At 31.3% G+C, this 12,127-nt stretch overlaps 3 protein-coding genes across 12 annotated transcripts in view; 1 reads left to right on the forward strand and 2 right to left on the reverse strand.

Annotated features, from left to right (window-relative positions):
* LOC127879510 (protein SDA1 homolog) overlaps nt 1-12,127 on the reverse strand; it is a 317,665-nt gene that overhangs the window by 244,790 nt on the left and 60,748 nt on the right. The window lies entirely within an intron of this gene.
* Nucleotides 1-12,127, forward strand: part of LOC127879511 (thyrotroph embryonic factor-like) — a 292,222-nt gene that overhangs the window by 192,482 nt on the left and 87,613 nt on the right. The gene's annotated exons all lie outside the window — the stretch shown is intronic.
* Nucleotides 5,905-12,127, reverse strand: part of LOC127879508 (uncharacterized) — a 155,631-nt gene continuing 149,408 nt past the window's right edge. Inside the window, exon 3 of one of the 2 annotated variants that reach the window (XR_008049127.1) lies at nt 5,905-5,914. The gene's annotated coding sequence lies outside the window, so the exon portion shown is untranslated. Of the gene's footprint in view, nt 5,915-6,981; nt 6,992-12,127 lie in introns of those variants that run through there. The other variant, XR_008049128.1, reaches the window with a different exon arrangement.

Here is a 12,127-nt window from a genome sequence, read left to right on the forward strand (position 1 = left end):
GATGTTTATGTTTATATAACTTATGATAGGTTTATTTTTGTTTCCTTTTCTCAAGTTTCTAAGTTGGTCAAATGCATCACTATCTGATGTGTGCGTTGAAGATGTTGTATCATTGAATGAAGCACTGTTGTCACAATTTGTTGGATTACTGTTATCATTACGCTTACGCTGATACCAAATACTATGCATATAAATATTGCTATCCCTGCTAGCATGACCCTTGATTTTTCTTGATTTTAGAAAAAAAATCTGTATTAGTGTGTTATATATACAGTTTTTTTTTCCTTTCTGTGTGCATATAATCCAACATGTATGTATTCCTCATGTATGATAGTGTTAGAATTGTATTTTGATACACCATATTATGCATGTAACAATAATCCAGTGAAACTATTTAATTTAGATTAAAACATATTTAATAATAATAACATTCATATGATTATGTAACTAAGCATGACTTTTTTTTTGATGGGTTCAGTACATGCTTCAAAATATAAATACATCTGCTATTGTCAAATTTTAACTCAATACCCAGTCATTCAGTGTTACCAATTACTAGATAACTTATGCACTTTAATACCTTCAATTCAATAATTTTCATTTAATAGGTTAATTTGAAATGTATTGTTGTTAAAAGTGGAAGACTTAAATCATCCTTTTATTTTTTCATTTAACACTTTATAAATAGCAGTCCTTAATTAATATATTAACAAAAATCTTACTTCATTTTCGCTTTCATATGACTTTTTTTTAAGTGTTGAGTGAAATTTGGATGTATAATGTAATTACACTGTCTTATTTAATATGTCTTCAAGAGTACTCTCTTTTCTCATATAGATCAGTTACACAATTATTAGGAGAGGTAACACGCTTGTCAAATTATATACCTTTTCTACATGCTGATTAAATTAAACTGATAATAAAAATTAAAAAGAAATTAAAAGTGATTCAAACTAAAATGTATTTATGTTACAAAATTAACATGCTTGTCAAACCTAAGTTTAAGGTCGCCGTGGTGTAATGGATATGGTGTCCGCCTTGCGACCGGGAGGTCACGGGTTCGATCCCCACCGTGGGAGCGTTCTTTAGATCTCCCCCAAAGACACCAAGTACTGGTTCTAGGCCCAGAAAACGGACTCGAGAGCGTTTATATAAGCCTAAGGCTTTCGACGCAATCGAGCTAAAATAAATAGGTTTAAACTAAACCTAAGTTCTCACTTGTATTAAAATTGATTATATAGCTATATTCATTCTACAAATAAAAATTAACTTATGTGTTAACATAATCAAAAATAGACAAACCAATTATTATCTACATTAATGCTCCTAATTAAATGTTTCCAGCATAGGGTTTGATGTGATCATGCAAGTAAATAGAAATTATCACTTACACATTAGAGTTATTGATTTTTTAGGTCTAACTATTTATTATGCTGCTTATCATACAAACTGGCATATCTAACTTGTACCTTAGCTATGTTTATGTTATAAGATTATGTTATAAGTTTATGGAACATAAGCAAAACTGTTTTTAGAAATCACCTTTTAAAGCATGTGTACTTAAATAACATATATTAATCCTAAATAGAAGTTGCAATTATTTTTGTTAAGGGATTGATCCATGTGTTTGAAACTTATGTGTACTTCAATTACATATATTAATCCTAAACATATGTTTTCATTAATGTGTTAATGCTTTTATCTATGGGTACGAAACGTATTTGTTTTTTTTCTATGTTTATCTAAAAACATTTGGAAAAAAAATATTTTTATTAATTTGCCAAATCTTTGATCCATGTGTATGAAACCTAATTGTTTTTTTTACATGTTAATCTGAAAATCTTTGAAAAAATAATCCTATTTGTTACCGCCTCAGATTGACATCCGTTTTTGCGAACTTCATTGTGCAAAGTTTTTAACCAACAATCTTATAACCAGCGCGTAATAGATCTTTCAGTTAACTCTACTATTACATGTATAAATTTGTAAAAACTCTATGTCAAGCATACATTATTGTTATGCACTTATGATCACATGAAAATAACAATAATCTTCCATAAGAATTCTAAACGAAGTACATTTAGTGATTTCTTATATAAATATTTTTTTTTATTTATTTCTTAATAACATTGTATAAGCTTATATCTGCATTTAAAAAAGGGGAATGAGACAACACAAAATCTTATACATATTGTTTATTAAAAATTAAATCAACTTAATATTTTTTAATAACATTATAGTGATCGATATCTGCTCTTAAAAATACTTCGAAAGATACTTTATTTAATCATAACTTTTCGAAAAATAATTATGAAATTAACTATTTACTGATTGCATATGTCTGTTTATTTTGTAATGTTCAGCCAAGCTGCCGTTACACATATTGTCTTTATTACTTTTTTTTTATTCATTTTTTTTATTCAATATCATACATACAATGTAAACATGTATATGATCATACAACATAGTGATTGTACAAAGCAATAAAGTTCAGACATGTTATACAAGATATGCTAATATATAAAAAAAAATAGAGAGAAAAGAAAAGAACAACAGAGGAATAGTTATGAAAAATGATGAGTTGTATAAAGTCGAAAGAAAGCATACTGGACTTGTGTGTTTTGTTGTATATTCACAATGATATTGTCAGATTGAAAAAAAAATGAAAAAAAATAAACAAAACTATTTTAGAGAGATAAACTAACATTAGAGTGAAATGAAAATAAGTGGACAAAACGTTATGAGAATTTAATCCGATTCCATTTTTCAAAGATTTGTAATGTGTCATTACGGAGGGCTATTTCTTTCTCAATCTGGATTTTTAGTTTAAGACTATGGACAAAACAATTAAAATTTGGTACTTGTTTTTTGTTTAAGATATTTCATCAATATAACCATAAAATTCACAATATTATTACAGTCTATTGATTTCAATGAGTTAATTCCGAAACTTACATTTCAGAAAGATAGTTTAACGTTTAGTTGATGTTGCTCAAGAAAAGATATTAATTGATTCCAAATAGGCTGGATGTGTTTGCACTCCCAAAAAAGATGTTCTATAGTTTCGATGTTTTCACCGCAGAAGTCACACAGATTTGAGTTAGATAATTTGCATTTAAAGAGATATTTATTTGTAGCTATAATTCTATGGATGTATATATATTGAAAATTTCTCAGTGTGCTTTCAATAGTTGCTTTATATGGCATGGTAAATATGTGTTTCCAATTAAGTTCATTTTCTCCAAAAAGGACATAGTCCATGGAGAGTAAGTTGGTTCCTTTTTCCTAGTTCCTTATTCCTTATTTGAATAAGGAATAAGGAACAGTTCCTTATTCCTAATTCACGATTCCTTATTCGAATAAGGAATAAATAACGGTTCCTTATTCCTTATTCACGCTTAACATATTTGACTAAGCTTTTTAAGAAAAATAATGCAAACAATTCTTAATTAAATCAAAGCTAAATAACAAGAATACATTTAATTTGTGTATAACGATACATATTCATGTTTCTTCTCAGCGTTTTAATAGGATTTTTTGAATAACCCGAGCCGGCATTATCTACTTCGAATTCTAACTTCAAATCAACCAAACCTTAAGCCTGTATACTTATTTAACATTTATGTGATATAAAAATGCAATCTAGTACATTTCCTAATTTTTGTTTTCATTTAAACTCAATTTCCTTTTTCGCGGCCGAATAAGGAAACGGGAACCAGTTCCTTATTCCGTATTCAAGCCGAATAAGGAACCTGCATTTTTTTACTTAAACATCAATGAAAATGATCAAAATTGTTCAACATATAAATGAACATCATTATATACATGTGTATACATAGGTTGGATATTTAAAATACGCATTGCAATACATTTCTACTAAGATTTAAGTAATGATAAACCAGTTCCTTATTGAGTTTGAATAAGGAATAAGGAACTGGTTCCTTATTCCTTATTGAAATCGAATAAGGAACTGGAATGTACTTACTATAAATAATAAATCAAAATCGAATAAGGAACGGCATTTTCTTACTTAAACATCAATGAAAATGATCAAAAGTGTTCAACATATAAATGAATATCATTATATACATGTGTATACATAGGTTGGATATTTAAAATACGCATTGCAATACATTTCTACTAAGTTTTAAGTAATGATAAACCAGTTCCTTATTCAGTTTGAATAAGGAATAAGGAACTGGTTCCTTATTCCTTATTGAAATCGAATAAGGAACTGGAATGTACTTACTATAAATAATAAATCAAAATCGAATAAGGAACGGCATTTTCTTACTTAAACATCAATGAAAATGATCAAAATTGTTCAACATATAAATGAATATTATTATATACATGTGTATACATAGGTTGGATATTTAAAATACGCATTGCAATACATTTCTACTAAGTTTTAAGTAATGATAAACCAGTTCCTTATTCAGTTTGAATAAGGAATAAGGAACTGGTTCCTTATTCCTTATTGAAATCGAATAAGGAACTGGAATGTACTTACTATAAATAATAAATCAAAATCGAATAAGGAACGGCATTTTCTTACTTAAACATCAATGAAAATGATCAAAATTGTTCAACATATAAATGAATATCATTATATACATGTGTATACATAGGTTGGATATTTAAAATACGCATTGCAATACATTTCTACTAAGTTTTAAGTAATGATAAACCAGTTCCTTATTCAGTTTGAATAAGAAATAAGGAACTGGTTCCTTATTCCTTATTGAAATCGAATAAGGAACTGGAATGTACTTACTAAAAATAATAAATCAAAATCGAATAAGGAACGGCATTTTCTTACTTAAACATCAATGAAAATGATCAAAATTGTTCAACATATAAATGAATATCATTATATACATGTGTATAGATAGGTTGGATATTTAAAATACGCATTGCAATACATTTCTACTAAGTTTTAAGTAATGATAAACCAGTTCCTTATTCAGTTTGAATAAGGAATAAGGAACTGGTTCCTTATTCCTTATTGAAATCGAATAAGGAACTGGAATGTACTTACTATAAATAATAAATCAAAATCGAATAAGGAACGGCATTTTCTTACTTAAACATTAATGAAAATGATCAAAATTGTTCAACATAAAAATGAATATCATTATATACATGTGTATACATAGGTTGGATATTTAAAATACGCATTGCAATACATTTCTACTAAGTTTTAAGTAATGATAAACCAGTTCCTTATTCAGTTTGAATAAGGAATAAGGAACTGGTTCCTTATTCCTTATTGGAATCGAATAAGGAACTGGAATGTACTTACTATAAATAATAAATCAAAATCGAATAAGGAACGGCATTTTCTTACTTAAACATCAATGAAAATGATCAAAAGTGTTCAACATATAAATGAATATCATTATATACATGTGTATACATAGGTTGGATATTTAAAATACGCATTGCAATACATTTCTACTAAGTTTTAAGTAATGATAAACCAGTTCCTTATTCAGTTTGAATAAGAAATAAGGAACTGGTTCCTTATTCCTTATTGAAATCGAATAAGGAACTGGAATGTACTTACTATAAATAATAAATCAAAATCGAATAAGGAACGGCATTTTCTTACTTAAACATCAATGAAAATGATCAAAATTGTTCAACATATAAATGAATATCATTATATACCTGTTTATACATAGGTTGGATATTTAAAATACGCATTGCAATACATTTCTACTAAGTTTTAAGTAATGATAAACCAGTTCCTTATTCAGTTTGAATAAGGAATAAGGAACTGAAATATTTATTGAGGTAAATTGCTATTTATTTTTTTATAATTATAACCCAGTTCCTTATTCGATTTCAATAAGGAAAAAGGAACTGGTTCCTTATTCCTTATTCAAATCGAATAAGGAACTGCCATTTTCTTGCCAAAAAGATAAATTAAAGTGAACCAAAGAGACCAGTACATCAATGAAAATCATTATAAATGTAGATTGGGCATCAAAAATATGTATTGTAGTACATGTCTACAATTTTATTTAATTTTATCCTTGTTCCTTATTCGGTTTGAATAAGGAATAAGGAACTGATTCCTTATTCCGTATTCAAATCGAATAAGGAACTGGCGATTTCTTAATAAAAAATAAGTGAAAATGAATCACTGAGATCAATAAATCATGAAAACCACTGTTAATGTAGGTTGGGTATAACAAAATAGTTATTGAAGTACATTTCTACTAAGTTTTATTTAATTATTACCCAGTTCCTTATTCGATGTCAACATGATGAAAACATGTCTGATACTCATCTATCGGATAGTCTTGGCCAAAGGTAAGGTCCAGATGCTAGAATGATGCGATTAAAGTATCCGAAATTATGGCCTCTGAATAAGGAATTAGAAATAAGTTAGTTCCTTATTCCGGAGCCTGTATTTCGGACAATCACTTTCGGATATTTTATTTTTTAGATTTGTGTGTTATTTAAGCTTGATTATGTTATATAGATATATTCTGTCACATTTCTTTGTTTATTTTATTTTACGAAATACGCTGACAACAAATATTATTAAGACGATAATAAGGAAATGGCATTGTCTTACTCAAACATAAATTAAAATTAACCAAACAATACTACATGTCAATGAAATGATGGTACACGTAAAAAAAAATTATTGCAATACATTGCTGCTAAGTTTTATTTAATGAGAATCCAGTTCCTTATTCGGTTTGAATAATGAATAAGGAACTGGCTCCTTATTCCTTATTTAAATCGAATAATGAACTGGCGATTTCTTTCTAAAAAAAATAAATGAAAATGAACCAAAGAGACCAATATATCAATAGCAATCATTGTTTTTCACGTTGTGTATCCAAAACTTTAACTGCTGTACATTTCTTCTTAGTTTTATTTAATTATAACCCAGTTCCTTATTCGATTTCAATAAGGAATAAGGATCTAGTTCCTTATTCCTTATTCAAATTGAATAAGGAACTGCCATTTTCTGAATAAAAAGGAAAAAAAAAGAGACAAATAAATCAATTAAAATCATTGTAAATATAGGTTGGGTATCGCACATATGTATTGTACAACATTTCTACCTAGTTTTTATGTGTAATGATGACCAGTTCTTTTTTCGCGGGTGAACAATGACAAAGTAACCAGCTGCACTGACTCGGAAAAATAGGACTGGTAACCACCGATACCAGCGCCATTTTGTCGCGTCCCACGATCTTTTTTTGTGTGCCATTATTGAAGGTCGCCGGATGTACCGCTGGCATCCAAGATCGGGAAGACGCGTTTTCGGAGATAGAAAATGAATTTTAATATATAAACACTCAATAAGAGCTTGTATACGCATTTGTTTTTTAATGGAAAAACAAAATACGTAGGCATCTCGATGAAACTTTCCAGACTAATAAAGGCACCTGGCCGCTGCTTCCGGTGCATTATCGCCTTTATATTGACGTCTGTGACGTCGAACTGACGACAACGCTGTCCGAAATATTGGCATACGGTAAGAAAACAGAGCGCAACTGTTACGCTAAGATCAGCGAGGGACTGTTACCCATCGAGGCCATCGCCGTTTTGTAGATCCCACAGCCAATAATCGTGTGACGAGGTTGAAGGTCGCCGGATGTACCGTTGGTCTGCATGAAGACAAAACGTGTATTCGCACTAAAACAAATCTACGAAAAAAAAACACTATTTCAGCTAGTATTCGCGCAGGTGTTTGAATGTTAAATAAAATAAAATGTTGATGCATCTCGATGAAAGTTTCCAGTCGACTAGAGGCACCTTCAACGCTGCTTCCGGTGCAGTCTTGATTTTATGGTGACGTGTTGAAATCTCTTTACATCCTTAATCATATCCCTTCGTAACCGCTTACGTATGAAAACGGAATGAGATATCTAAAACATGCTTAGTAATGAGATATCGTTTATTATTGGCCAAAGGTAAGGGTCAGATAAAACTTAAAGAACTGTATTAGAGATATAAATAAAAAATTAACCAAAGAATACTAAATGTCAATGAAATAATGGTACATGTAAAAAAAAAATATTGCAATACATTGCTGCTGAGTTGTATGTAATGATAACCCAGTCCCTTATTCGGTTTGAAAAAGGAATAAGGAACTGGTTCCTTATTACTTATTCAAATCGAATAAGGAACTGGTATTTTCTTATTAAAAAACTGAATTAAAATGAACCAAAGAAACCAAATAATCAATTGAAAGCATTTTAAACGTAGGTTGGGTATTAAAAACTTTTATTGCAGTACACCTGTACTTAGTTTTATATAACGATAGTCCAGTTCCTTATTCGGTTTGAATCGGGAATAAGGAGCTGGTTCCTTATTCCTTATTCAAATCGAATAAGGAACTGGCATTTCCATGCTAAACAAATAAATTAAAATGGACCAAAGAGACCAATTAATCAATGAAAATCATTGTAAATATAGGTCGCGTATCAAAATATGTACTGCAGAACATTCCTACTTAGGTTTTTGTTAAATGATAACCCAGTTCCTTTTTTTCTTCTGAATAAGGAAAAATTAGCAGCCAGTTGCACTTACTTCGGAAAAATAGGACTGGTAATCAAAAAGACCAGCGCCATTTCTTTAGTTCCCGCGACCTTTTATCGTGCGCCAATCTTTACGGTCGCCGGATATACCGTTGGCATCCAAGATCGAAAAAACGCGTTTTCAGTGAAAGAAAACCTATTTAATTAGAAACACTCAATAAGAGCTTGAGAACGCATTTGTCTTTAAATTGAAAAAAAAAACACAAAAAACGGGGGCATCTCTACGAAACTTTCCAGACTACTAGAGGCATCTAGGCCGCTCCTTCCGGTGCAGACATTTTTTATGGTGACGTCAGTGACGTCGCACTGACGACAACGCTGTTCGCAATTTTGGCATTCTGTTCGAATACAGAGCTCAACTGTTAAGCTAAAAACGGCGAAGGACTCTCAACCATTGAGACTATCGCCGTTCTTTCGATACCACGGTCAATAATCGTGTGCCGAGGTTGAAGGTCGCCGTATTTACCGTTGGTCTGCATGAGCGAGAAAACGCGTATTCGCATTTAAACAAATCTATGAAGAAAAAAAACGCTATTACAGCTAGTATGCGCGCAGGTGTTTGAATTTTAAATAAAATTAAATATTGAGGCATCTCATGGAAACTGTCCAGTCTTCTTGAGGCACCTGGACCGCTGCTTCCGGTGCAGTCTTGCTGTTTTGTGACGTATTAAAATCTCTTTGCATCTTAATCATATCTCTTCGTAACTGTTTACGTTAAGAACGGAATGAGATATCTAAAACATGCTTAGTAATGAGATATCGTATAGTCTTGGCCCAAGGTAAGGGTCAGATAAAACTTAAAGAACTGTATCAGAGATATAAATAAAAAATCTTACATTAAACAGAGCCAATAGTAACGAACATAAAGTTGCGCTTTGCGAGAATGATCCGAATTTAAGTATCCGAAGTTATAGTCTCTGAATAAGGAATTGGGTAATAAGTTAGTTCCTTATTCAGAAGCCTGTATTTCGGACGATCACTTTCGGATATTTTATTTTTCAGATGTTGTGTGTGTTACTTCAGCTTGATTATGTTGTATGAATGTATTCTGTCACATTTCTATTGTATATTCTATTTGACGATACACGCTGAAAACAAGTATTATGAAGAAGATAATTAGGAAATGAAATTGTCTTACTCAAACATAAATTAAAATTAACCAAATAATACTAAATATCAATGAAATGATGGTAGATGTAAAAAAAATAATATTGCAATACATTGCTGCTAAATTTTATTTAATGAGAATCTAGTTCCTTATTTGGTTTGAATAAGGAATAAGGAACTGGTTCCTTGTTCCGTATACAAAACGAATAAGGAACTGGTATTTTCTGATTAAAAACCTTAATCAAAATGAACCAAAGAAACCAATAAATCAATGAAAAGCATTTTAAACGTAGGTTGTATATCAAAAACTTTAATTGCAGTACACCTGTTCTAAGTTTTATATAATGATATTCCGTTCCTTATTCGGTTTGAATAGGGAATAAGGAACTGGTTCCTTATTCCTTATTCAAATCGAATAAGGAACTGGCATTGTCTTGCTAAAAAAATAATTGAAAAATAACCAAAGAGACCAATTATTCAATGAAAATCATTGTAAATATAGTTCGCGTATCAAAATATGTATTGCAGTATATTCCTACTTATGTTTTTGTAAAATGATAACCCAGTTCCTTTTTTTCTGAATAAGGAAAAAGTAGCCAGTTGCACTAACTTCGGAAAAATAAAACTGGTTATCAAATAGACCAGCGCCATTTCTTTGGTGCCCTCGACCTTTTATCGTGCGCCAATGTTTAAGGTCGCCTGATATACCGTTGGCACCCAAGATCAGAAATCGCGTTTTCGGTGATAGAAAATCTATTTAAATGGAAACACTCAATTACAGTTTGAGTACGCATTTGTGTTTAAATTGAAAAAACAAAATACGGAGGCATCTCATCGAAACTTTCCAGACTACTAGTCAGGCACCTGGGTCGCTGCTTCCGGTGCCGTCTCGCTTTTATGTTGAAGGCAGTGACGTCGCACTGACGACAACGCTGTTCGAAATATTGGCATTCTGTTCGAATACGCTACGTTACGCTTAAAACGGCGAAGGACTGTTAACTATTGAGACCATCGCCGTTTTTTAGGTACCACGGTCAATGATCGTGTGCCGAGGTAGAAGGTCGCCGTATGTACCGTTGGTCTGCATGAGCGGGAAACGCGTATTCGTACTTAAACAAATCTACGGAAAAAAACACTATTGCAGCTGGTATTCGCGCAGGTGTTAGAATGTTAAATAAAATAAAATGTTGAGGCATCTCTATGAAAGTTTCAAGTCGACTAGAGGCACTTGCACCGCTGCGTCCGATGCAGTCTTGCGTTTATGCTGACATGTTGAAATCTCTTTACATCCTTAATCATATCCCTTCGTAACTGTTCACGTATTAGAACGGAGTGAGATATCTAAACCATGCTTAGTTATGAGGTATCGTTTAGTCTTGGCCAAAGGTAAGGGTCAGATAAAACTTCAAAAACTGTATCAGAAATATAAATAAAAACTTACATTAGACATAGCTAATAATAACGAATATAAAGCTGCGCAATGCGAGAATGATTTGTTTGTAAATTGTTGCCATGGTTTGAATGCCTTTAATTATAATGTTGTATAATATGGTAATGTTTTGATATTTTGAGTATGTATGATGCATAATTTCTGTTTAAACTGTTATGACAAATTTCTGTCTAAACTGTCATTACAATGTACTTATCTAACACAAACCTCTCAATATAATTTACACTACTCTCGCCAGATGTTCACTTTGGCTGCACAGTTTTCAGTCTTTCAATTTTGGAACTACTCAGAAATGTTTGGTATTTCAGTCAAAATTTAAGCATTTATTCCCCATATTTGTGGTACATAAAGAAACAACAAATAGTTTGAATGTGTACTGCCAATTAGTTGCATTTTATACTTGCCCATCTTTAAACAAACTATCGAATGATGGCCAAAAATGGCTTTGTGGTTTTCTATCTAACATTAAACACAGCAACCCTTTATTTTCTATAAATGAAAGCACTTGCCAGTTTATGTAACTATATTTTACAGAAATATATAAATATTGTAATGAATGTGTTGTAGAAAAATTCAAGTTACTCTAACGAGAAAAGGAAACTTCGAGGGCAACTGCGACATTTCTTGTTTAGTTTTATTATGCCCCCCTTCGAAGAAGAGGGGTTATATTGTTTTGCTAAATGTCAGTCGGTAGACCAGTTTGTTTGCGATCAATAACTTGTGTACGGTTTGACCCATTGGCTTGATACTTCACATGTACTTTAGTCTTGGACAGAAGATGATCCATATTGATAATTAGGTTACAAGGTCAAAGGTCAAGGTCAGTCACACTAAGTTTGAAAATTGTTTCCGATCAAAAACTCGTCAACAAATTGACCGATTGTCTTGATACTTCCGTTGTGCATTGGCGTTGGACAGTAGATGGCCCTGATTGATAATTGGGTTATAAGGTTAAAGGGATCTTTTCACGCTTTGGTAAATTGACAAAATTGAAAAAAGT

The sequence above is a fragment of the Dreissena polymorpha genome, chromosome 4, assembly GCF_020536995.1.
Source record: "Dreissena polymorpha isolate Duluth1 chromosome 4, UMN_Dpol_1.0, whole genome shotgun sequence".
Classification (NCBI taxonomy): domain Eukaryota; kingdom Metazoa; phylum Mollusca; class Bivalvia; order Myida; family Dreissenidae; genus Dreissena; species Dreissena polymorpha.